This window comes from Talpa occidentalis, unplaced genomic scaffold, assembly GCF_014898055.3.
Source record: "Talpa occidentalis isolate TD23 unplaced genomic scaffold, MPIMG_talOcc4v2.1 talOcc4.6, whole genome shotgun sequence".
NCBI lineage: Eukaryota > Metazoa > Chordata > Mammalia > Eulipotyphla > Talpidae > Talpa > Talpa occidentalis.
Window position 1 is genome coordinate 91,130,681 of NW_023604972.1, and position 26,723 is coordinate 91,157,403.

Here is a 26,723-nt window from a genome sequence, read left to right on the forward strand (position 1 = left end):
TAGCAAATATTAACCTTTAAAGGCAAAATTCATCTCACTTGAGTTTTGACCCAAAAGCTCAACAACAATCATGAAGTCCATAGTTTTATTGGCAAAGCTAATATACTATGCTCAAGATTAAAAATGATGTATATTCCATTTTTACATTTACTGGAATTTTACAGGTTCAATTCATGATTTTAAATTTCTAGGTTTTCGTTCCTCCGAACTGTCTGAAGACACAATATGCCTCAGAGTTAAGAGTTAAGTTCTGTTTCTCCCTTTGTTTTCTTCAAACAGAAACATTTCTCAAATGCCTAGATGTGCTAGAAGGTGAAAATTTTGGAGATGGCCACTTCTTTGGAATAGCCCGATGCCATCAAGTCTCTGAAGCAAGGGGATGGGAAGAGGAAAAGCTGCATCACAAGATTCATCTGGTGAGTTTTACATTAACCATTACAAACTGGACTGTATAAGAATGTGGCTTTTTTCTCTCAAAAAGTCTGAGTCTAGGTGTGAAAACAGTACTTGGATGTCCCACTATAGTTTTCTCATAGGGAGATGCTCAAGAAAGTCTTGACTGGGGAGTATGATTTGTTTACTTATCTGGTGTAAACTACCAGGCACTCAGTTCATTTGGGGATTGTTCCTGTTGTTTTCAGTCTGTTCCAGTTCAACTTTCATTTTCAGGAAAAACAAGTTTATCATTGTTGATCTCTGATGGACAACACTGGGCTGTTGAATTTGCTTGAGGCACTGGTTTTGAGTAGAGCACTCTGGTATCTCTTGCTCCTTGGTTGCCAGTTGCATTACAAGGATGTCTTCCCTGCATGTAGATGCTTGCTGTTGTTGCTTTAGTTTTATTTTCATGTTCCCTTACATCATTAGAGTTAAGATCTATGTATTTGCCTTCCAAAGCTTGCACATATGCTTCATGTTGTTTCCATCTTAGAATTCACTCATTTCATGCCATAACTTCGAATTCTGTTTCACTCAGTCAAACTATTTTGGGAAGAGGGTCCTCGCTGGCTGCCTTGAATCCAAGGAGACACCTCTTGGCAGTGGTCACAGCTTCTGGCTTGTATGTAGGACCTGCCAAAGGAAGGAAAGGCACTGTAAACACTGAAGTGCAGGGCACTGACTTCTAAAATGAAATAATTTTGATGTGAATAAACAATATGTGGATGGGCATGCAGTTTTTCATAATTATTTTAGAGACATACATAAGCAAAATCTTGGAAAACTCTCTAAGAAACTTGGAACAATACATCGTGTGTCTGCCTATCCAGTTTCATCTGATACTTTTCCTCTCATTTGCTCTTCTTCCAAGATGTGCTGGTCCATTTTCAGTTCTCTGAATGCTTCTAGTTCTCTGAATACTTCCCACCTAAAGGCTTATCTCCCTTCCCTATCCAAATGACAGCACTTTTCCCCCAATACTTACACAACTATCCTTACCAGATGATGTCCTCTTGTCTTTCTGAACCAAGTTTTATGGATGTGTCTTTGGGAGACCTTCTGTAAGCCATTTACCAAAGGTAGGCCTCCTAGACTCTTCTATGTATCTCTTATCACTATTATCATTTTATTTAATTTATTTTTACTCATGAGGACCATAGAAAAATAGTTCCTGTCCTTTCCTACAAGTTTCATCTGTTCTCAACCATCAGTTCCATTTGTCTCTAGAGGAGTTTTGTTAATGTTTGTGCTGCTCTCTGCTTTCAAGTCACTCTTGGAAGAACAATTTCCAATACCATCACCATGGTGATGCCGTATGGGTCAATCTGCACTCTCACACTTACGTGGCCTTCACAACTTCACTCTCACACTTACACTTCATCAACTTTGATTTTAGGACAGCTAGGAGTCTTTTGGGGATATAAGTAGTTATGAATCAAGCACCAATACTGGCACTGTGGAGGGATAATATTAAAATAGCACTGAGGGTAAAAAAATGTTCAGCTTTTTTCTTTGGTTTTGTTATCTGACGATACCTCCTAAGCTCAGCCTGGCTTGGTGTAGCTGTATAATTGCACAATGGTTTTACTAAATGCTCCTGCTTTCTTTCTTCTCTCCTAATTCTTTAGACTATTTGAAGGTCATTCTGAAGCAAAGTATTGATTAAAGAACATATGTTTTCTACAAATAGCAATCATCTGTTTTCATTATCAAAGGACTATAAGAACCTCTGGACAAGATTGAATGAAATATCTCTTAATGCTTTCTCATTTGTTTTATGGCTTGTCATTGCAATAGAAAAGGATAAAATTGGGAGAGAACTAGAAATTATTGTAATAGTCAAAGCTCATATAATCCATGTGAACATTTATTTCTGATGTGGACATTGATTCCTATTATGTGGAGGATATAAACTATTTAAAATAAAAATCTAGCATCCCCCTAGTGCTCAGTCTTTTAGAGCTTGTATTTGATGGGGAATAGGTTTTTGTATCTAGTAACACCTTTTAGTTTTTACCCATATAATATTTGGCACAAATCACCCATTTCAGAACCTGACCCTTAGAAAAAGAAATCTGAATCCAGAGGATTGGTCCTTTGGATCTGTATTTTAAAAATATTTCTTAAGGGATTCTTCTGAGCCAGTCCATCACCCTTCTATGAGCCAGCAATTAAAAACCATTAATTAAATTAAAGTGTTTGTGCTCTGTAGTTACTAAAGTTTTTGTTTCTGTGAAGTCCAGGTTAAGAATCCATGTCATATAATATATACCTAAATTGAATATAGAGTTAAAATCCTGGTGCCCAAAGTAGGCCAAGTCAGGCAATATTTTTCCTTACACATCTGCTTTAACAAAGTTCATTTTTGCTTGAATTTGTTACCTTTTTGTTTTTAACTTTAAAAAGCAATGTTATTAAAAGTATTGAATGTAGGGTAGATGAAGACAGAATAGTACACAGAATAATCTTGTAAGTCCTCAATACAATGTGGAATTGACGGAAGTACATATCAAACTACTTTTAAGTATTTTGGGAGGAATGACTCATTATTGAACCCAATATGTATGTAAGTACAGAGAAAAGTGGCACTTTTTAGGGGAGTCCATTCCAACAGTCTGTTCCTGAGTAGCTTCCTTAGATGTCTATACCTAAGAAGGTTTGGCTTGACCATTTCTATGGTGATGAAGCATGAGTGGTATAGTTTTGTAGTGTCCTTCAACTCAGCTAAGCAGTTGCAGTTCCATGGTCAGCAACAGTGTGTATAGTAGCTGTGATGTTGCCTGTAGTGGTTCAGAGCAGTGCTGGTTACAGAGTAGGTAGACTGGAACTTTAAGAAAAACTACACTAAAATAAGAAATCTGCACTGTTTCTGCAAAATGAACTCATTTTATTATCATGATTTTTTTTAAAAGATTTTATTTTATTTATACAAGAGCCTGGGTACAGGCCAGATGTGCAAGAGGTTGAGAGGATTCACCAGAGACAGAGTGGGGAACACAACAGGCAGATTGACGAAATACACTGTTGAAGAGAGCAGCGCGGGCGAGATAGGAGAGGTCTGCTCGCCATGTGGGTTGCTCCGGGGCTGGCGGGGATCGAACGCGCACTGCAGAGGCTGCGGACAGCTTCACAGCGCTGTGCTCAACTGCCTGTGCCACCAGGGAGGCCCCTAATATCATGATTTTTTTTAAAGATTTATTTATTTATTATTTATACAAGTACTGGGTACAGTCAGAAGTGAGAGAGGGTGAGAGAATTCACCAGAGCCAGAGCAGGGAGCAGAGCAGGCAGAAGGACCGAAGCACACTGCTGAGGGGAGCAGCGGGCGGCAGGAGAGGTCTGCGCGCCATGTGGGACCCTCCTCCGGTGGCCGGGGAGCAGCCGGGGATTGAACCGGCACTGCAGAGGCTGCGGGCAGCCTCGCAACCCAGCGCTCAACCGCTGCGCCACCGGGGAGGCCCAATATATTGATTTTTTAAATGTACATTTGGTAGGCTATTCAAAGTAATCTGACATGTGATGTTTTTCATGTAAGAATTAATTCCAAAGCAACAAACCTGGATCTATCAGAAGACTCCAAAGACAGGTGAGAATTTTGTCTGTGTAGCAGAACTTGTCAAGCAGCAAAGAAACATGATACTTTAAAAGCTTCTGAAACTTTAACACCTGGAATTTTGTTAAAATATAGATAGGATATTGTTGAGGAGAATGGGCATGGGCTGAGATTCTGCACTTCTAACAAGCTTGTGGGTGTTGCTGATGCTTCATGGACCACATTAAAGTTCTAAGATATTTGAAAAATTTCCTGTTGGGGAGCATATTTTAACATTTGGCTTTCAGAATGATAATACTTAGCATGAATTGGTGATAACTGCCATTAATAAGTTATCTGCGGAGACAGGGTGAAAACAGGAATTGTTTTCTTAATATTGTGTTGTGATTATGTCAAGTTAGTTTAGTTGTTACTGGTTGTACAAAAGAAATTAGACCTATGGCCTACACATTCCATATTTTTTTCACAGTTGACTTTTTTCTTTTGATTTTCTTGGGTGCTTCAATTTTTTCATCCACCATGGAGTGAATTCTTGTTGACTCACTTCCCTCTCGTGGCAGAGAGGATGTTGTCCCTCAGTATCTCTTCTCCTTCTCCCTGAATATAAGTTGAGTAAATGAATGATCTTTCCTAGTAATATTGACAATGAGAATGCTCACTCCTTTCAGGAGGAAGCCCAAACTACATGAATATGTCTTGAGTGTGGTCATGCTTCAAAACCCTGTAGAGCAATATTTCCTGTGGAACTGTACACATAACTCAGGTACAACCTTATTAGTCCTACTGAAAGGAGAAAACATGTTCACTGGGAAAATTTAGATACTATCAAGAGGCAAAAAGAAGTATACTAATGTCATCATAATCTCATTATTCAAAGATAACCTACTGTTAGTATCTTATATTTCATTTCAGTCTTATTTAATGTATATGTATCTTCTCCAAAATAAAACCATATTACAATTTGATTTTTTTTACTTAATAATATAAGTAAATCTGTTTTCTATGACATTATTTTTACAAAAGTATTGTTAATATTAATAGTCCATATTTATTGAACACTAACTAGATGCTCTGTTACTGCTCTCATATTAACAAATTTAATAACCCCATTAGGTAGGTAATATCAGTATTGCCACTTAGCCAGTGGGGAAGCTGAGGCACCAAACACTTCAAACATTTCCTGGCACATAACATGTGATCAGTTAATATTTGTTGAATGAATAAGTGAAATGAATCTGAGTAGCATGACTTGGATTCTAACTTAGTGTGGCTCCAGATACACCAGTCTTCTTTTTTTAGATACACCATTCTTAATACTAGCTCCACTACCTCTACATTTTAGAACTCTATCTATTTTCCCATTTCCTCATTGCCCCATTTTCTCTTCTGAGTTCTTTTGAACTTTTAAGAAAAATACATACTCATTAACAGTGTATGGAAAATAAAATAGAGATCTCAATAATCCCTTATATCAAGGTAGGAATTTGTATATAGTTACATCTAGTAGAACTGGACTATGATTGGGTTAAACAAATAAGGACTAATATTTTAAACCTAACAAGTCTGGAGGTAGACAGTCTGGTTTAACTAGACTAAGCAACTGTTGACTTCATAGTTGTAGGCCACGCAACTCTAACTTTATTTTTATTTTAAGATGTAAGGTGACTGTCTCTACTATATTACTATGGTTTAATTCTAGGTGGAAATAAGGAAAAAGGCAAAAGATGTTGCTAGCTGAGTAAGCAACCTTTATAGAGCCTTCCTGGTGTCCTCCTGCCTCCCCCACCCCTCTCCCTATAACCCACCCAGTTATACACCTCCCCACCCCCAACTTCTTGTGCTTTCATATCATTGGCCAGAACTGGCAAATGTAGTTTGTCAGTTGGACACATAGCCACCCTGGTCCAAATCAGTATCCACTGGTAAAGAAGGAGTACAGATACTGACAGACATCTAACAGTATCTGCCACTTTCCTGTTCTTGGATATTTTCTGTTTGCAATGATGTTTTTTTGCTTGTTCAATGTAATGTGAATCTTTTACATTCTTTAATTTCTACCACTGGCCATTTGGGTAGGAACCAATTCATATGCAAATGTGTGAGCTGAAGCATATGACCCCTCCCAATAAGGATAATAATAGTTATTGTCTTTTGTGTGAACAATCATTGAGGAACACTAAGGTTTCCTTTTTCTTAATTTACCCAGTGACATTCATGGCATATATCTGTCATTCTGTCTAATGCACATGAGCTGGAGATTACAAATTTGATAAAAATAAGAAAGAAGTAATGGAAATGGGAACAATAAGGAGGTGTATCAAGGATGTGTACTATACTCATGTGAAATTTATTTCTGACTGAACTTATACTTAATTGGGTCCCTAAATGCTCACAGTTATTCCAGCATTATACAACAAGATGGAAGCTTGAAGGAACAGAAGTTGAGATGGACAGAATCAGCAATCTTCAACAATTGTAATTAAAATATCTTGCTTTTGCTAATTTTATAAATTTGTGGAAAGAGTAGCTATAAGATTCCTTCCCTGGGAAGTGTACTCTGAAAATTTTAGCCTGAATTGTGTTCATTGAGTGCCAATGGAGTCAATATCTTTGCTGAAATGGAAGAAAGCAGGGCTGGGCAGAAGGAGAAGTTGAGTTGTCTCTGTTGACTTTGTGGAGGTAGAATGACTTTTCCAAGTTGTTCAGTTTTTCATTTCAATTGTTTTTTGAATAGATTAACTAATCTTATGGTATACAATTCACAATATTCAAAAACGCATGCAGAGGAAATCGATTTTCTGCCCCCAATAGCTTCTTCAGAGTTAACCTATGCTACCAGTAATGTTTATGTACTTTTCTGAGCTATTCTAGCCACTTAAAATCATATTCATATTTCTATTCCTTTTCTTTTCCTATTATTCATATAATACATAAAGTTCTTTACCTTTTTTAAAAAAACTTGTTATTTGAGCTAATTTCATATTTACGGAAGAGTTGTAAAATTAGTAAGAGAGTTTCCATGTACTTTTCACCCTGCTTACATCTTACATAATAGAATAATTATTAAAACTTGCTGAATTTCCAAATCAAATTTGTCAGTACTGAAAAGAAGCAGTAAGACTTGAGGGTAAGGAAGAGGTAATTTAGTAAATCATTTAGAAAATTGTGTCTTATATTTCCAGACATTCTTATTTAACAATGTAGCACTATAGATGGTTAGTTTTTGTGTGACTATAGGTTTGAATATGAAGCTTATTCTTGCAAAATCTCAAACACATAACAATCATCTTCATCTATAGAATTTTAGCTACATATGATAACTATCGGTATAGATTTACTTCAGAAATTACTATGGGGTTCTAGTTAAATAGTTTTGGAAAATCCAACAGCCCATTTTTTTTTCCAGAAATATATTTAGGTCAGGACATATCCATATATGCTACATTTTAACCAGTTGTAGGCTGGATTGAAAATTTTAAAGAAAGATTAGGCTCATATATAGCTGTCTACTATTTGGGATGTCTACATTTTAACTCCAAAGTTTGGTATCTATATTCCACATATTCCTGGTACTTGTGTCTAGAATGTTCTTATAAGACAGTCAAAGTCCCCCATGATCAAAAGTATCACCAGCCCCTTCCATCTCAATCTCCTTCCTTTCTCATGGTCCAAACATACTCTCATTTTCTGTCTCATTCTCATGGGTGGTCAGCACACACTTCTTTTGGGTATTAGCTAAAATATTACTATTTCCCCAAAACCTGTTTCATTTAATCACCAGCATCTCAGCACAGTGCCTAAAGTACATTAGAAATTTAATTCACTTATTTTATTCCTATTTTTGCTGATGAGTAATGCTGCAATTAACATTATTGTGCACAAATCTTCACCCACATTTCAGGTTGTTTCCTCGATATTCATAACTAGAAGTACTTAACTGGGTTAAGAAGATAGGATATTTTTTTAAAAAAATATTTATTGATTGATTTTGCATAGAAGAAGTAGAGTGATCAGAAGTTGGGGAAAAGGCGAGAGGGGTATGTGTGAGAGGATTCACCAGAGACAGAGTGGGGAGCAGAACAGCTGGATTCACTGAAATATACTACTAAGGCGAGCAGTGGGCGAGTCAGGGGAGGTCAGCTGAGCCATAAGGGGTTAGATTCCTGGCCAGGGATTGAACTTAGGCTGTAGTGTTGATAGTGCTAAGACTTACCCCTAGGCAACCAAGGAGGCCCCAGAGGAAGATATGAACATTTTTAAGACTGTAAATTATATATTTTTAATATACAAATTATTTATTTAAATATGTAAATTATATGTATTTCTCTATGTATATTGAAAAATAACTTTTTAGCAATTGTTCCAATGTCTACTCATGCCATTAGTGTAGTCTTTTGCATTCAGATGAGCCAGCAATTAAATTTTTTGGCATTGTTTTCAGGATTACTATATTCTGCTACTTTATTTTGAATTGATTGAAAATGTATTTTCATTCCCGTTTTATTTTCCTCTGTTGCCTGTTTATTAAAAAAAATTTCATTTCAGTGAGCAGGCATGTTACTGTTGTTCAATTATTATTCTCTTACAGTTTTCTGATTCAGTATCATATGATCTTAGTTCTGAAAGGAATATTTTTTTGCCCAAACCACAAATGATTCCCTTGAAGGTTTTTTAATACCTCAAATTGAGCTGTCATCTAGTTCACTGATCCAACAAAATAATGATAATACATTTCGTATAAATAATTTAAGAAAAAATTTCCTGTCAAAACATAAAGTGCCTTTAAAAAATAAGCCAATGTTAGTAGCAATAATTTAGAAAAAATACTTCAGGAATTCCATGAATGATGTTTCACATTTATCTTATGCTTTTGTACAAAAGCCATATGGTATATTTCAAGTAATAAACTTTATTTTAGTATCAAATTTTTAATTCCCAATTGAGGGAATAAGACAATAAATGTTCTTTTACTAGAAAAACCACTCAACACATAGGTATATTAGGAGTTTTCTCCAGTAAAAATCAAAATCAACAGGCAACTATAAATCAGAGACATACTACAAGAGGGAGAAGGGAGTAGTATCAAAACAAGGGTGGCTAGAGCACAAGGGACCATGGTGATATTTCATGGGTGAAGGGATGGTGGGAATTTTACAGGGACTATGAACCAAAATGAAAATGCATACATTGTACAAAAATGAAAAGTGATGTAAAAAATATACAAAATAATTAAAAATAAAGGTGTGCTAAAAAATGTGGGTGAAGTTCCTGAGGTGCTGTCTTATGCATTGTAAACCCCACTTCCTCACCTTCTTGCCCTCTAGCCTCCTTGTTGCACTTTCACTGCAGTACCTCTTTGACTGAGTCTTCTTATGTTTTGCATGATGCAACTCTCCCTCTACTGGTGTGTTCCACTGACTCAGGAGAAAAGATATTTATTTTCAACTTTGACTAAATTATAGTGACTTAAATAGATAAAGGTCTAATTTTATCACAAAACAAATCCAGCAGTATTTTGCCCAATTTTTTTTTTTTTTGTACTACCATCCCTAGCCTATGATTTTTATCTGCATGATTACAAAATGGTGGCTTGAATCTCCAGGTCATGTCCACAGTCAAGGGAAAAACAAGGTAAAGGAGGGAGAGTTGGCACCAACATCATTCCACTTATATATTTTTGACTAGAATTCATACAATAGTCTTCATGAAATGGTAGTTGGATTAGCTAATCTATACTAAATTCTCAACTTCTTGTCTACTTCATTCCATATATAGGACAGGTCCTGGCCCTAAAGTTCTCCCAAAGTATAGTAGAGCCTATACTAAAAGCCTACAGGTTTCAAAAAGTAGTTCTTTATGTTCAAAGAGTTTCAGACTCACAAGAAAAATCATATAGTTCCTATATAACCTTTATACAGCTTCTAAAGGATAATATCATATATAAGTGTAGTATATTGTCATACTTAGGAAACTGATATTGGCACAAGACCATTAACTCAGGTATAGACCATTTTTGAATGTCCCCCCCTTTTTTTTTTTGGTGTGTAGTTTTATTACACATGATGTTTTGTTGCGTGCTTAGATCTGAGTAACCATTATCACAAGGCGATCCTGTTCTGTTACCACACAGGAACTGCCTTATGTTATCTCTTAAGAGTCAAACTTTTCCCTTAACAACTACTCCTCTGTTTGCTATCACTATGATTTTTTCCTTTTATTTATTTCTCTACTTCATTTTTGTGTAGAAGAACTGGAGTATAGGCCAGAGGTGTGGGGTGGAGGGGGGGGGTTGGGAGAATTCACCAGAGACAGAGTGGGGAGGAGAACAGGCATGTTCATTGAAATACACTGCTAAGGGGAGCAGCAGGCAAGACAGGAGAGATCTGCTGTGCCATATGTAAGTTAGCTCCCTGGCAGAGGATTGAAGTTAGGCTGTAGGGGGTGATAGTGCTGAGACTTAACCCCTAGGACACCAGGAAGGCCCACTATGATTTTTCCATTTTGAGAATATTATATAAATGGAATAATAGAATATTATTTCTTTGGGAATGGATTTTTTTCATTAGTATAATATCCTTGAGATCCATTCAGGGCCTCCTTGGCAACTTTTAAAATAGCAACACCTTTATAAGGTAAAGTAAAATTGAATTATAGCCATGAATCATCACAAAAATTATGACACTCATTAGTGTTATTTGGGTGATTACTGCTTACCAGGAATTCTGAGAACTTTACAAGTTTAGGAGTATTAGGAGTATTTTAGTCATTATGCTAACCATAGTTAGGAGAGTACTATGATTATCAGCTCTTACAGATGAGGAGGCTGAAGCATGCAGAAGTTAGAAAAAGTAAGCAAGTTTATTTAAGTCAAAAGTGGCTGATCCCAATTATTTGGCTACAGAGATTGTATTTGTTTTGTACCCCTTCACAGAGAAAGTTGAAAGAGAAAGTATAAGTATGTGACAAAAAGAAAGATCAGAGGTAGACATGTATATACCCCAGAGTGAGACATGTTAACACCATAAGCAAGTTAATACTCAGGGTCCTTCTTAACTCAATATTTTAAAAATGTTTTGTAAATATTTATTTTGTGGAGATAGAAACAAACTGATTTTCTGTTAGTAATGAAATACACTATTTTAATGTTTGAAATGAACACTGTTCAGAAAAAATTACTTGTTTGAAGTTAACTTTCATTTCTCAGTTTTCCCAATGGAGCCTCAAAGATAACAGGACTTGGTGAGAATTTTGTTCATGATTGAATACTATTTTTGTTATTTGTCTGCTCGTCTTGTCCTCCCTTCTCTGGGAGGTATATGACAGGACTTAGGATTTTTTTCTTCTTCTTAATACATGTACTATACTATGCAGTATTGATGCCATAGACTGTTAGGCTATGTCACAAAAATATTCAAGGGACAAGGCTTGGCACTCACAGGAATAGTTTTTCTCTTACTCAAAGCTACTTTCTGTTCTACTTCAGAGGAAAAGGGGCCAAATTACATTTTAACCATTATGTAAGGGATCAATTCTGGAAACCTGAGTTAATGTTATTATATTTCTGATTAACTGCAGAACTGTTTTTTTTAAAGCCCATTATCATTGCTTGATGCTTGGTAGTCCATCTCTTAATCAAGTTCTGAGAATATTCAATCCTACTAATCGGATCAGAATTACACTCAAGAAACAGGATGGAATAAGACAATAATTTAGAGGCCAGCTGTATTGAAATCTTGCTGTGAAGAGACTAGAAGGTGAGAATGTTAAAAGTGAGAATTTGTGTAGAGTTTATTATTATCTAGCAGGACCAAAGACCTGAAAGTTTGTATAGTCTGAATGTTTGTGTCTGGGCCATCTACATTTTTGGTATTTCCACTTTTCTCCGGAGCAGGAATACCTGGTTAATATGGGATAAAGGGAGAACATGTTGATCTCTTCAAACAAATGGTTTCACTTTCAAGTTCACTAAACACTCTCCATTGTACATCTTCTTTAGCTCAATAAAGAAGAAAACCTACCCAGGAGTGTAACAAAGCTGTGATTATTGATTTTTTTCCTAATAATGAAAGCTGGTCTTACTTATTTGTGGATGAGATTTAAATTGACTAACGATGAGGAAAAGCACCTGCAAGCTTTCTCACTGTCAAAAAATATGCTTAACAACAGCTATGAAAAATTATTACATTAGATTTATCCCTGCTGCACTCTTCTCCAGGGGTTAGACAGGTTAAATAATTGATCTCTTTGTATCCCAATGTATGATTTAGAAGAGCAATGTAGCTTCTGACTAGGGAAAGGAAGAGATTGATTTATGATTTGGAAAAAGGTGATCAACATGTTGATGTGTCATCAACATGTACAACAAACAAATCACTGAGATCCTGAATAGGATTTTGGATGTTAATTGGATATGATGATTAGATGACAACAGTAAGAAGGAAGAGGCTGAGATCTTACTGTTTACTACTAATCTTAATGAATGATTCTGGATGAAGCACTTCACCTTTTTGATATCTACAACTTTAAACTAAAGAGAATAAATGTATTGCTTTGAGCCACCAATTTGTGGTGATTTGTTAAAGGAGTTACAGTAAGTGAATCCACTGGTTATATCCTAAAGAGGCAGTAGTGGACCCTTAGAGTCAGCAGTTCCCTAAGATCCTCCATTGCAACAGGAACACCCAAAACACAAGTAAACCTTTCTCTTGTGAACGAAGATTAATCTTCATGGCTTAGCTGCTTTACTAAAAGACTTACAACTACCTGGGAAGGAAGGATATAGGTGAAGGAGACTAAAACTTCTATCTGTCACAATGTGAGCTGGACGTCTATCAGCCCAGCCCCTTTTGTATACATGAATGTTGGTCCTGGCCCACTTTTTTGAGTGAGGTAAGGGGAATGTGCCATGATAGCCTCATCTGCTCTGATTGGCAAGTTGGCAACATGAAGAGGTTGTCAGCTCTGGAATAGCCTTCTCTAGCAGAACCTGTGAGGGCAAGCTTGTTGCTAAATGCCTGTTATGCTTTTCTGTCCATGCAAGACATCATAAATGATCACTATATCCTTTTACACTAAAGTGGTGCTTGATTTGTGAGTGCTTCTCAATACAAAATTTCTAGTGGCTGCTGCCAAACAAGGGATGTGGCTCAAGAGGTCTCCCATATCTGTTCTAAGGGTATGCAGGTCCTCAGAGCTCTCATGACAACTCCACAAAGACTATATTTCTCCTGCCAGATGGTGGACTAAGATGACCTGATTTGATTTATAAATGTTTCTTTAAAAAATATTCCTTTACCATCTCTATAATGAATCATCCCTGGAACATCTTCTCCATTACGAGAAACCTCAAACTGTGAGGGCTCATTAGGTATGAATGTTAATTGTTCTGAACTCATCAAAGAAGGAGGTGTTACAGAAATAAAAATAATTTTAGCTGCTTTTTCTTTAAAATCACAAATAAGTGCTTTAATATTTTTCTCTCAGTTTTTGCATGTTGGATATGATAAACTATTATGGGCCACTCTGTCTTTAGCACCTTGCCTCTCAACTTTGGGCCCATCAAATTCCAATTTAGTTTCCACCTAAAGTACCTAGAATCCTTCCTGTGCCTTGGCATTATCTCAAGACCAGCATCACCTTTCCTTATCTAATTGTTTCACTGTTCCCATTGGCATTCAATGGGACATTCATTACTTCTGCTAGGTCCCCAGAGGCTCAGTGAATATACTCTGTGGATATCTGGTTGCCCTTAGCCATGTCCCTTTTATGGTCTCTACAGAACTCTAGCGAGTCCTCTTCTTGCTCTGCTTGTCAAGAGTAGGCTTGATTCATTAGTGAGGAAGACAGTGTATGTGTTAGACCTTCAGCATATGGATTAGCTGAGAGGGGATAGTTTTCACGTCTTGGCGAATTCAAGGGAAGCAGAATGACTTAATTGAATCTCTTATCTGTCTCTACATTTTCATGCATTTCTTTTGTTCATAAGTAGTTTAAACATGTCTTTTGTAATGGATTATGTGATGGAAATTTGAAGTGAGAACATTCTTTATTAATTTGAAATTGATTCACTGCAACTGCTATACTCCTGAGGTCACCAAATGTATTCATTTTGTTGGACTACTTTTCCCAGTGCCCACAATTTACACTCTTATTCCATTGTATTCCATTGAACTATTTAGAATAATTCTGTAGTCATCAGATAATTAAAGTTGTCTGCAGAAAGGAGAAGATAACATTCTAGTTTTTTAAAAAAAGTTTCTTGACATATTGACTGCTGGTGCTAAAGCCCCTTTTATTATTGTGCTTAAAGACCTGAGTTTTAAGTTGACAGGATGAATGAACACACAATGCACAAAATATGATGGCCATGAGTACGTTTATTATAAATATCTCTGAATGTTTTGACATGACCTGCTTTGCATATACAAAGTATATTTGTATTCTGTAAATAGCAGCCAGAATCAACTACCTTTCTTTTTTTTTTTTAAGCAAGGAAAAAGAATGCCTGTACTTTGATATATAATAACACTATTTTCTGTCTGTACAATTTAGTTGGACCCCAGTGTCATTAGTTATTTTATTTCCTGCTTAAGTTTGCTTTCATTCCAATTTAGGAATCCTAACTCTGAGAATCTTTTGTGGGTCTTTGACAAATCAACACATCTCTGAAAATCCCACCTTTCTGGAGATTACTACTAAATCTCTATTTGTCCAACTAATTTCTAGTCATCTCTGTTTTCCTGTTGATAAATTACCTTCTGCCATTAAGTTTCCTTCAAATCTCATTTTGATTCTATTCTATTGACTTAGTCTAGGCTGCTCTGGGGATGTTCATCAGGTGAAAGACTCTTTCCTGCTTTCTTTGCTCACCCTTGCTCATCATCTTTTATCATTACTGGTGAAGAGATGACCAAAAGGGTCATCACTTTAAGGAGTATGAGAGACACTCTGTCCACAGGAAAGATGTGATCTTTCAAATGAAGTGTAGTCACGATAATAAATACACAATAATGAAAGGGGCTTCAGCACTAGCAGTCAATATGTCAAGAAACTTTTTTAAAAAAAATCTAGGATGTTATCTTCTCCTTTCTGCAGACAACTTTAATTATCTGATGACTACATTTCAAATGATATATTGTGCAGTAAACATACAATGTGATTCTGGGGCCTTGGCATAAATGACCACAGTAACAGCAATTATTGTGATGATGTTAGCTGTTGGAGGTCACATTTCCCTAGATGGATATTTGTGTGCAGGAAGTTTGGAAATGACATTTGTAAAGGAGTGAAGGAGGCAGAATTGAGCAGAGGGAGAAGTTGAATTAAGATGCAATTGCAACAAATGATTCTGTCGATCCTACCTGGAATTTGGGAGCTGGGATGATACTTCAGAGTTATTCTGAATTGAGCCAAGGAGACTGGACATAGGTAGTTATTACATACTGGTTGATTCAAGCTTCCCTATGAGAAGAGGATTATGATTATTATACCTTTTTACATTTGGTAAATTAGAGCCAAACGAGATTAAGAAATTTGCCTACTGGCACATGGCTAGTATGTAGCAAAGGTAGATTTTGCATCTGGAAAAGGCCCATAATTGTCACACCCTTCTCTGCTTGTCTTGCATTTAGCCCCCTGGAGAAAAATCACTTCATGCTTTTAATTCCTGAAATTCCTTATATTTGAAATGGTGAAGTTAATGTTGCATCCTCTCCTTTCTTGAAAAAAAAATCAATACACAAAGGTTAAGTATAGTCTAATTTGCTCAATTGTCCCAGGAGCCTTTTACAGCTAGATGCTAGCCAGGACAGGCTACTATTGTCAGAATGTGTTTGCTGTTCAGGGGAGAAAAATAATTATATTTTTCTGTTCTCTCAAACATAAGAGTCATCTCTACACAGTTATAGAAGTTCATGGTTTATCTCCAGGAAAACAAAAACCTTGGAAACTGAATGTACACTTCATCCCCATCATAGAACTGTTCTGTAGCAATGAGCTGCTATGTAATTGAAGGCTTGCTTGTTTTTATAATTTAAATAAAGTCTGTTATTAGAACTCTCATTTATTAATAGGAATGTGAAAATGATACAGTCACTTTGGAACACAGTTTGGCAATTTCTTACAAATCTTAATATAGTTTTACCATATCATCCAGAAATCACATTCTTAGGTGTTTACCCAAATGAGTTGAAAACATGCTCACACAAAAACCTTCACACAAATGTTTATAACAGCTTTATTCATAACCTCCTAAAGCTGTGTGCAACTAAGATGTCCCTTAATAGGTGAATGGATAAAGAAACCATAGTGCTTTTATACCTTGGTATATTGTTCAGGGATGAAAAGAAATGAGATATTAAATCATTCAAAGGCATAGAGGAAACTGAAATGCATATTATAAGTTGAATGAAGCCAGTCTGAAAAGATTGCACACCATATGATTTCAGCTGTATGATTTTTTGAAAGGTAAAACTATATAGGTAGTAGAAAGATTAGTGGTTTCTGGGGATCCCAAGGGAGAATGAAGGATGAATAGGAGAAAATGCAGGTGATTTAGGTGTGGTAATACTGCTCTATATGATAATGTAATAGTAGATACATGGCATGTGCCCAAACCCATAGAACTCCATAACACAAAGAGTAATGTATAAGAATTAAAAATATATACATTAGGAGGTCCATGGATCCATGTATGGAATGGAGACTATGCCAATGTATTAAAAATGTTTTAAATGATCTCAGTTAAGTGGACAGACAGAAAAGATATAGAACTAGGATTTTAGAAACGAGAGGATTTTGTACATCTAAAGGTAAAAGAAGCTCTTTATAAGCACTGTTTTCTAGTTGATGAAGTTGTGTCTCATGGAATGCAGGTTAACAATTCTGATACTACTATACAAGTATATAAGTGTTTCCCATGTAGAAAATTCTTTTTTTTTTTTTTAAGATTTATTTATTTATTTATACAAGCACTGGGTACAGTCAGAAGCACAGGAGGGTGAGAGAATTCACCAGAGCCAGAGCGGGGAGCAGAGCAGGCAGAAGGACCAAAGTACACTGCTGAGGGGAGCAGCGGGCAGCAGGAGAGGTCTGCGCGCCATGTGGGACCCTCCTCTGGTGGCTGGGAGAAGCTGGGGATCAAACAGGCGCTGCAGAGGCTGCAGGCAGGTTCACAACCCAGCATTCAACCACTGCGCCACCGGGGAGGCCCATCCATGTAGAAAATTCTAACTAATAGATATAGGTAGTTGTCATAACAGGAGAGTGTAACTTCCCACTCCTTAAGTGTGGGCTACACCTAGTGACTTTCTTCCAAAGAGAATAATCTGGGAAGTGCTGGGGAAAAGTGACTTTCCAGTAGAGAAACTTGACAAATACTACCTTAGCCAGGTCATCCAGTAAACATCAGTGGTCATAAATCATGTGAATAGTATGTAACCTTGATAAGATGTCTTGTGAAAGTCACTTCACCTCTGTGATCTTCCTCCCCAATAGCTACTCATTGGCAGGGACATCCTCCAATGATCAGTACTCTTCAAAACTGTCAAGATCATCAAACGTAAGGAATGACTGCCAAGAGGGCTTGAGGCAGTCACTCACTAAATTAATATGGTATCCTAGAATAAAAAAGGAATTTAGGTAAAAAAAAGTAAGGAAATATGAATAAACAATGGACTTTAGCAAGTAATAAATATCAACATTTGCTCATTAATTATAACAAATACTTCATACTAATGAAACATGTTAATAATAGGAGAAATTTGATGCCCATATATAAAATAGCAACACTGTTAGACTGATTTTTTTTCTTTTTTTTTTTTTAATATGGGTAACCCTTAGTCATGCACTAAGAATAAGGCAAGGGGACCTCTATATTGCCCCTTCTCTGGGAGAATCTTTTCAGTTTTAGTTAATTCATTGCCTCCTTTAAAGTAAAAAATTTAAATATGTATCATTGGTTTATAATAGTATTTAAGTTTTGGCAGTATAGCTTCCTACATCTGTATGTAAATATACCTCACTGCAATCACCACCAAAGTTCTTGTGCTATTCACTTATCAAATTGAGCTCCTTCATCTCTTTATCCTCCCTTCAGGTAATCACCATATTTTTTCATAGAATCTAACAGTTATTAATGTTGTGTTTTGTAAACTTATTTACTTTGGTTGTTTCTATCCCACATATAAGAAGGAAGCATCTGGTAATTGTCTCCACCTTCCCACTTATTTTGCTTAGCATAATGATTTTTAAGTTCCATGTGTGTAGTCTCAAAGGCATAATTTCATCTTTTTTAATAGCTGAGTGATATTTTATTTAGTATGTATTCCCCATTCTCTTTATCCAGTCATCTTTCAATGGGCATTTAGATTGTCTCCATGTCATGGCTATTGTGACCAATGCTGCTATGAACATAAGGATGTACATAACTTTTCAAATTAGTATTTTCATATTCTTTGGACTACAAGAATTGAAAGAATTGAATTGAAAGAATTGAAACCTTAAAATACATAGAAGAAAACATAGGTGATTTACCTATAGACATTGACTTCACATGGGCTATATCTGTGGGGACTCAATTTTAATGCAAAGGAAAAGCAGAATTAAACAAATAGCAAACTAAAAAGCTTTTGTACAGCAAAAGAAACCACCACAAAACCCAGAAGACAACTTCTGAGTGGGGAAGATATTTACACAGGGTATGTCTGACAAGGGTTGAATATCCAAAAAATATAAAGAACTTATACAACTCAACAACAACAGAACAAATAACCCAATCAAAAAAATGGGCAGATCTGAATAGACACTTCTCCAGAGATGATATATAGATAGCCCATAGACACACAAATATAACACTCAACTTCACTGATTATTAGGGAAATGCAAATCAAAACCACAATGAGATATCATTTCACATCCATGAGAAAGCCCTATATCAGAAAGCTGGGAAATGACAAGAGCTGATGAAGGCATGGGGAAAACATAAACCTTCTTGCATCATTGTCGTTGAGATTGGTCTTAGCTTCCTTACTCACTTTTCTAGGTCAATGTCATGAACAATATCCTACATGGCACTAAAATGTGCTAAAATGAGTAAGTTTCTTCTTTCCTCAGAATTTTCACTGATGTGTTGGTGAGAGTCCCCATTAGTGAGAAATAACTGTGAAATGGTTGCTGTTGAGTAGTAAGAAACAGATACACTATGTTCTTAATTTCCATTTGAACTTGATCATTACAGGCTGGAAACAGGTGTGGGACGTGGGTGTAGGAAAATACTGCATTATTTCTAAAATGTATTTTTTATAATGCATATTGAAATGAAAATGAATAATTTAATAGAGATCTGTTCTTATCTAACCATAGAATTTTTTTTTATGAATAGGAATGAGCAAAACTTCAAAATACATTTGTTCAATAGGTTTTCCATAAGATTTGAGAAAACTTATATCATCTATCATAAATTGGTCACATGGTTACTAAATTCAGTGGCATACTTTTTAAAACAAATATTTTCTTACCTAAGAAAGTAGGTGTTTTCCTGATACTCTTAAATAGGAGCGCTCGAATTTCATCTGCTGCTTCGTACTGAACTTCATATCTAAAGGAATTTAGGTAGTTATTAGGTACCATTATCAACAAAGCTTTGACTCCAAGAATATCATCATCTTATTAGAGATAATAAAGAATTCAGAGTTGTGAATAATACTAGTATAGTAATACTAACATATCTTTTTCTTATGGAGCTCTTTGACCAAATATTCACTAAAAATCCTGCCAATAAAGTAAAATGTTTTTAACTGCTCTTGCTGTGACACACAAAATATATGATGTGAAGTCAGGTCAGGGGAGCATTGTACCTGTTGACAAGGGGCATTCTTAAAAAACTCCTGGGCTTTTTACACATTTCCACCATGACACCCTAACATTTAGTGCTTATTGTAGTTATTTAACCTAATCATTGTGCCAAAGATATAATTGATCTTTTTCTCCTGTAGGAGGAACATAGAATAACAACTCCCTAATTTTATATGTCACTGTTCTGTAAAGACAGGCTGTCATTTTCTATAATTTACCAGAGATGATGAACAATGTGTGTAGGCTGAATGTAGTTGCTTAGTAACCACCTTTTAAAACTTTCTTAAATGTAATTGCTTCTCTGCTAGGAAAACATTGATCCAGCTAATTTGCATTGAACCACTCTCTGAGTAACTCAACATATTAAACACTCCCATGCTTTTTATCTTGAATTCTTTGTCTTTTAAATTCTGTGCAGGTAAGCTACCTTTGTTATGATCATTATTTGTCTTTGAACAAAGTGAGACTTCCAGATGGTTATCTGTGCATTGTCATTTTCTCCACAGTTTTTCTGTATCTCTTTTTCTTATTGCTTTTTTTTTTTTTTTTAGTATTGCTTAGGATAGAAACTTATGGGGAATTATGAAAATCCTCAATTTCTCTCTGAATGATTCTAAATGCTTCCAAACACTAGCAATCTGGTTTTCTTTAACTGTGTATCAAATTTTGCACCACATGAATGTTCTCTTGAATTCTGTTCCCGAGCCCAGCTCTTGCTATTAATTGAACATCTAAACTGCTATTTAAGAAAACATGGATTGACAAAACTAAACCAAAACAAACCCTAGAGATATGACTACAGAATTGAGGCTACTAAATGGGGAGGGAAGGCGAGAGTGGGGACAAAGGGGAGAGGGAGCCCAGTGGCCTGGATAAAGGATTATGGGTGCCTTGGTGGTAGATGTGGTGTGGTGAAACACATCTGAGGAAGTGTGAACCTATTTTCTGAAATCATTGCAGTACTATAAACCAATGTTACTTCAAAAAATTTTCTAAATAAAAAAGAAAGCAGTCTATCTGATGATATATAATGCCACTTTTTATAGTTGTATCTATCCATGTACACTGACTTAAAGGAGGAAATGGCTACAAGCTAGAATTCTGTTCAATATCTCTTGTTCGTAACTTAGATATTATTTTAAATCATTAATTGCTGCACTATTTCAAGTGCATCTGGTATAGCAGCCCATCTTTTCCTATTTGACGGAAAGAACTATTGATGTAGGAATAATCCACAGTTGAGAACAAAGTTGATTTGCTCTTTGATTTTAAATTTGAGGCGGGCAAGAGAAGAAACCAGAAATGTATTTGAAAGAATATGTTTATCTTCATTAATTCCAAAGAGCACCTGCACTCCTATGTTTATAGCAGCACTATTTACTATAGCTAAGCTTTGGAAACAACCCAAATGCCCAAAAATAGATGACTGGATCAAGAAGATGTGGTACATATGCACCATGGATTATCACTCAGCAATCAAAAAAGATAAACACATGCAATTTGCAGCAACATGGATGGCGCTGGAAGGGATCATGCTCAGCGAAATAAGCCAGAAAGAAAAAGAAAAATACCGGATGGTCTCACTCATAGCAGGAATCTAGAAAACCTAAATAAGGGACCAGGAAAAAGAATAGCTATAAGAAAGAAAAAAATCAAAATCAACAAACAACTATGAACCAGAGACATACTTTGTGGGGGGGGGAAGGAAAGGAGGGGTTGGGGTCAAAATAAGGGGGTTGCAATTGTATGGGGAATATAAAAATAAAATAAAATAAAATAAATTAAATTAAAAAAAGAATATGTTTATCTTTCCCCCCCAATCCTCAAATTTAATAAATGACATTCAAGTTAGAGGAAAGGAGAGGATTCAAAAGAGGAAAAAAGAAAATTAAGAAGTGATATGGTGACTTTACTCTCAGAATCCCATTCATATATCTGTCTCCACTCTCTCAAGTCTTTGATATATCTCAGGATCTTAGGAGCAAAGTCCCAGACCAAATTTGGACCAACAAGAAGTCTTCAAGAGAAGCCCCTTGCTTCATACTGGCTGTAAGAGGCAGGAATGGACACGGTGCAGGTTTTCTGATCCAGCAGACGGGGTAAAGGAGGAGTCAGAGTCCTCAGTGGTTTTGCAGGCTTTTATTGGGATTACCAGTACACAGCAGGCAGGGGTTCTGGGGGGCTGGGAGGCTGGCATCTCCCAGCCCCCAGCAAATCCGCACCCTCTCTGGGCTCTCTGGCGTTCTCTGCTTCTGCTTCTTTGCTTCTCTCTTGGCTTCTCTTTGGCTTCTGCTGGCGTCCCTGTGATGCTGCCCTTAAAAAGCACAGTCTTAGACCAGGTGAATCCCATCTACCTATGCCCACACCCTATTCTAGGTGCCGGCCATCAGGCATGCATTCAGGACCTCAAGGATCCATCATCTCTCCTGATGGCGGGAGGGCAGAAAAGCCTGACATTTTCTTTACCCTACAGTCCACCCCCTCAGGGTTTTCTGCCATACAGTATATATACACACAATTTTCTTATCAAACATAACAATGCAGCCATGGCCCACAAAAGCAAATACATCACAATATAACAACAAAAAATACAACAGAACACAAATAAGTCCAGGCAGGGCCCCAACCTAGTGCAAAAGACAATTATTGGTACCAGCAGATGAGCCACCAAATCTGCTGCCGAAGGCACCGCTCATATGAGGGAGGGGAATAACTTACAGCATCTACTGTAATATGCCAGGAGCTGTCAGGCTTCCTGACCTTCTCTGGCCGTAGTCTTGGCTACAAGCCACATACCTCATCCACCCCCAGGATGCACTCACTCTGGGATTGGCGATTCTATTCTGTTGGGGGTAATCGCCAACCCTCAGGGTTTCTGTCTGCAGTCGCTCCAAAATTTGGCTTTCATAGCCACCAATGTGACTCGCAGACCCCTGCACTCAGGCCAACCCACTGCACAAGCACATGGGTCGGGGATCCAAACTCTACATTCGGCTTGGGCTCCACCCCAAGCCATGTTCCCCACCTGTCCCCCAAGGACAGGTTCCTCAGCTCCTCACCCTCACTCAAGAATGAGCAGGGCATCACCCACAGGTGATTTTACGAGACTCACAGGGCTTCAGCATACTCAGGCTGCTTAACAGCCGCTCAGAGCTTCCCAAACTTAGCATCAGTACCAGCTTTTGCCTTCTCAGTTGGCTTTTCTCCTCCACCTGGCTGCTGGGCATACACAGGCTGCTTTTGGCCATCAAGGCCCACTGGCCACCCCCAGATTCTCAAAAAAAAAAAAACAAAAAACATAACCTGCCAAGGTCCTCCGCCTTCTGGCGGGATTGTCAGTCCAAGTTCATCAGTCCCAGTCCATCAGTCCAAGTCCATCAGTCCGAATCCATTAGGCCAAGTCCGTTGGCCTCTCCCTGAATCAGCACTAGCGAGCGCCAAATCGTGGTCCTCTCTTCGCCGACGATTCTGCTGCCTCAGGGGTCACTGGCTGGTCCTTTCGGGTGTTGTTGGCTGGTCCTCTCAGGCGTCTCCTCCTCCAGGCGTGGTCTTATTCCGTAGCTCCCAGACCTTGTCCACCAGTTCCTCCAGGTCTTTGGAGGGCTCCATACCTGTCTGCATGGATCATCTTGCCAACTTACGCCAATTGTAAGAGGCAGGAATGGACACGGTGCAGGTTTTCTGAGCCAGCAGACCGGGTAAAGGAGGAGTCAGAGTCCTCAGTGGTTTTGCAGGCTTTTATTGGGATTACCAGGTACACGGCAGGCAGGGTTGCTGGGGGGCCGGGAGGCTGGCAGGCCTCCCAGCCCCCAGCAAATCCGCACTCTCTCTGGGCTCTCTGGCATTCTCTGCTTCTGCTTCTTTGCTTCTCTCTTGGCTTCTCTTTGGCTTCTGCTGGTGTCCCTATGATGCCGCCCTTAAAAAGCAGTGTTAGCCTGGGTGAATCCCATCTACCTATGCCCACACCCTATTCTAGGTGCCGGCCATCAGGCATGCATTCAGGACCTCAAGGATCCATCATCTATACTGATGGTGGGAGGGCAGAAAAGCCTGACATTTTCTTTACCATACACTGGCTTAAAAAAAATGACAAAATGGTGTAGATGAAAAAGAGTATGCCAGAGTGTAGGGGCAGGACATGGACATGGTGCAGGTTTCCTGATCCAGCAGACCAGGTGTAGGATAAGGAAAAATGTCAGGCTTTTCTGCCCTCCCGCCATCAGGATAGATGATGGATCCTTGAGGTCCTGAATGCATGCCTGATGGCGGGCACCTGGAGTAGGGTGTGGGCATAGGAATATGGGATTCACCTGGGCTAAGACTGTGCTTTTTAGGGCAGCATCACAGGGACGCCAGCAGATGTCGAGAAAGAAGCAGGAGAAGCCAAAAGAGAAGCTGAGAGAGAAGCTAGAGAAGCAGAAGCCGAGAGAAGGCCGGAGAGCCCGGATAGAGTGAAGATTTGCTGGGGGCTGGGAGGACTGCCAGCCTCCCGGCCCCCCAGCACTGCTCCGTGTCCATTCCTGCCTCTACACCAGGTAAAGGAGGAGTCAGAGTCCTCAGTGGCTTTTGCAGGTCTTTTATTTAGATTTACCAGTCCTCCCAGCCCCCAGCAACTCCTCACTCTATCTGGGCTCTCTGGCATTCTCTCTGCTTCTCTTCTTCGCTCGGCTTCCCTTTTTTCTTGGCTTCTGCTAGCTTCCCTGTGATGCCTCCCTTAAAAGCCAAGTCCTAGCCCAGGTGAATCCCATCTACCTATGCCTACACCCTATTCCAGGTGCCCGCCATCAGGCATGCATTCGGGACCACAGGGTTCCGTCATCTATCCTAATGGTGGGAGGGCAGAAAAGCCTGATACTTTTTACCTTACCCTACAAAGAGACACTCCCTTCCCCAAACAAAAATTTTTTTCCATGGCTCCTGAGATCTGATAATTACTGGGGGCCCACCATGGAGACACGGGAGTTACCTAAAAGTGAGAGGCAGCCTGCCAGGCTGTCACATAGCAGGACTGAGAAAATGTAGGGTAAATGAAGACGCTCGGGATTTTGTGCCATTAGCCTCTGTGGCTATAATCTGCAGCCTTGAATGTGGGAGGTGCTTGAGAGTGTGGGCTTGGGGTACGCATGCCTGATGGTGGACACCTGGAGTGTGATGTGGGCATGAGTAAATGGCCACACCTGAACCTGGAGGCCGAGCATAAAAGGGCAGTGTCACAGAGGACAGCGTGGCAGAGAATGGTGAAAAGATTACGAAAGAACGCCAGAGAGAGCCCAGTGAGAGTAAAGATTTGGGAGGGGGGGAGAGGCTAGGAGGCCTGCCTCGCCTTTTGGCCCCTGGGTCTCCCTGCTTCTCCTGTGCCTGGTTGCTTCGCTAGAAATTATGTAGAAAGTTCATTAAAAGCCTGAAAAAATGACTGAGGGCTCCAGGACTCTCCTTTATTCTTCTCACTAATTGGTAGAGAAACGGCCCTGTGCTTTGCTAGCATGAAGGAAGGTGTTCACCAAAAGAATGTTGCATGTACTTCCAACAAGGGGCCAGAATACAGTACTGAACCCAGAAGACTGGCAGCACCAGGAAGCAAAGAGGGAGTCAGCAGTTAAGAGTTCTAAGGTAGCTCTGTTCACTCCTTGAACCAGAGATTAGACAAATTATAACAGCAGAAGACACCAGCAAAGAATCGTTGTAGGGTAAGGTAAAAGGTATTAGGCTTTTCTGCCTTCCCACCATCAGGATAGATGAAGGAACCCTGTGATCCTGAATGCATGCCTGATGGCGGGCACCTGAAGTGGGTACACCTGTGCTAAGACTGTGCTTTTAAGGGCGGTGTCACGGGGACGCCAGAAGAAGCCGAAAGAGAAGAAGCCCAAAGCAGAAGCAGAGAACGCCAGAGAGCCCAGATAGAGTGAAGATTTGCTGGGGGCTGGGAGGACTGCCAGCCTCCCAGCCCCCCAGCACCCCTGCCTGCCATGTACCCGCTGAACCCCAATAAAAGACCTGCAAAAAACCACTGAGGACTCTGACTCCTCCTTTACCCGGTCTGCATGGGATCAGAAAACCTGCACCGTGCCCTATTCCTGACCTTACAATCGTCCTCAGGGAGGTGACAACCTACGAGTGCCATAATGCTCCCATATGCTTCCCCACTACCCAGATATTACCCCAGAGAGAAGGCTGGAGGAAGACCAAATATTCAGTGCACTAATCCGGTAAGTGACTTCATTACAAATTGGGACTGATACAGTTAAAAATCACTTTGGGATTGAGGAAATTCTTACCTGTTTAAAGTTGTCAACCATTAGATAGTACATGGAAATGAATTTAATTGAGTAATACAATAAAGTGAGCGTGTTTGAACCTATTTAATTTCTACTGTGTGGCTCAGCCTGATGTGTATCAAGATGACGTGGATTGAGGGAATGAGGATGGATGGGCAGAGGAGTGTGTGGAAGTTTCTGTCCCCCATGGGACAGTCTGGTGAGATGATCCAGAGTAGATGAAATAGGAAAATATGATTTTAAATCCTGGTTCCATTGATTACCAGTTTTGTGGTTTTGGGCAGATTATGAGTCCCTTGAATCTGATTTTCCTCATTTACGGAAATATAATATTCAACCTCATGGTGTTGTGAAGCTTTGAGATAAAATATATTATGCTTTTGGCACACAATGCCTGAAGTATAATTAGTGTATCATATTCTTGACCTCCAGGGCTCTCCCTCACCAACTCTGCCCCTGTATAAAACGTGGCTCCACATGGGAAGAACTTTTCCTTGTTCACTTTGAGTGCCATAATTTCTGGCATATCGTAGGTGCCAACAAAGAGTTGCTGAATGAATAAATTGGGAAAGAACTCAAGGGAGATAGCTAAGAGTATTAGAGCT

The 26,723-nt window shown here is 38.6% G+C and overlaps 1 protein-coding gene and 1 pseudogene across 1 annotated transcript in view; one reads left to right on the forward strand and one right to left on the reverse strand.

The window, feature by feature from the left end:
* SV2C (synaptic vesicle glycoprotein 2C) overlaps nucleotides 1-26,723 on the forward strand; it is a 385,830-nt gene that overhangs the window by 21,062 nt on the left and 338,045 nt on the right. The window contains exon 3 of the mRNA XM_054687976.1: nucleotides 280-416. The gene's annotated coding sequence lies outside the window, so the exon portion shown is untranslated. The remainder of the gene's footprint in view (nucleotides 1-279; nucleotides 417-26,723) is intronic.
* Nucleotides 306-24,897, reverse strand: LOC119260420 (pre-mRNA-splicing regulator WTAP-like; annotated as a pseudogene).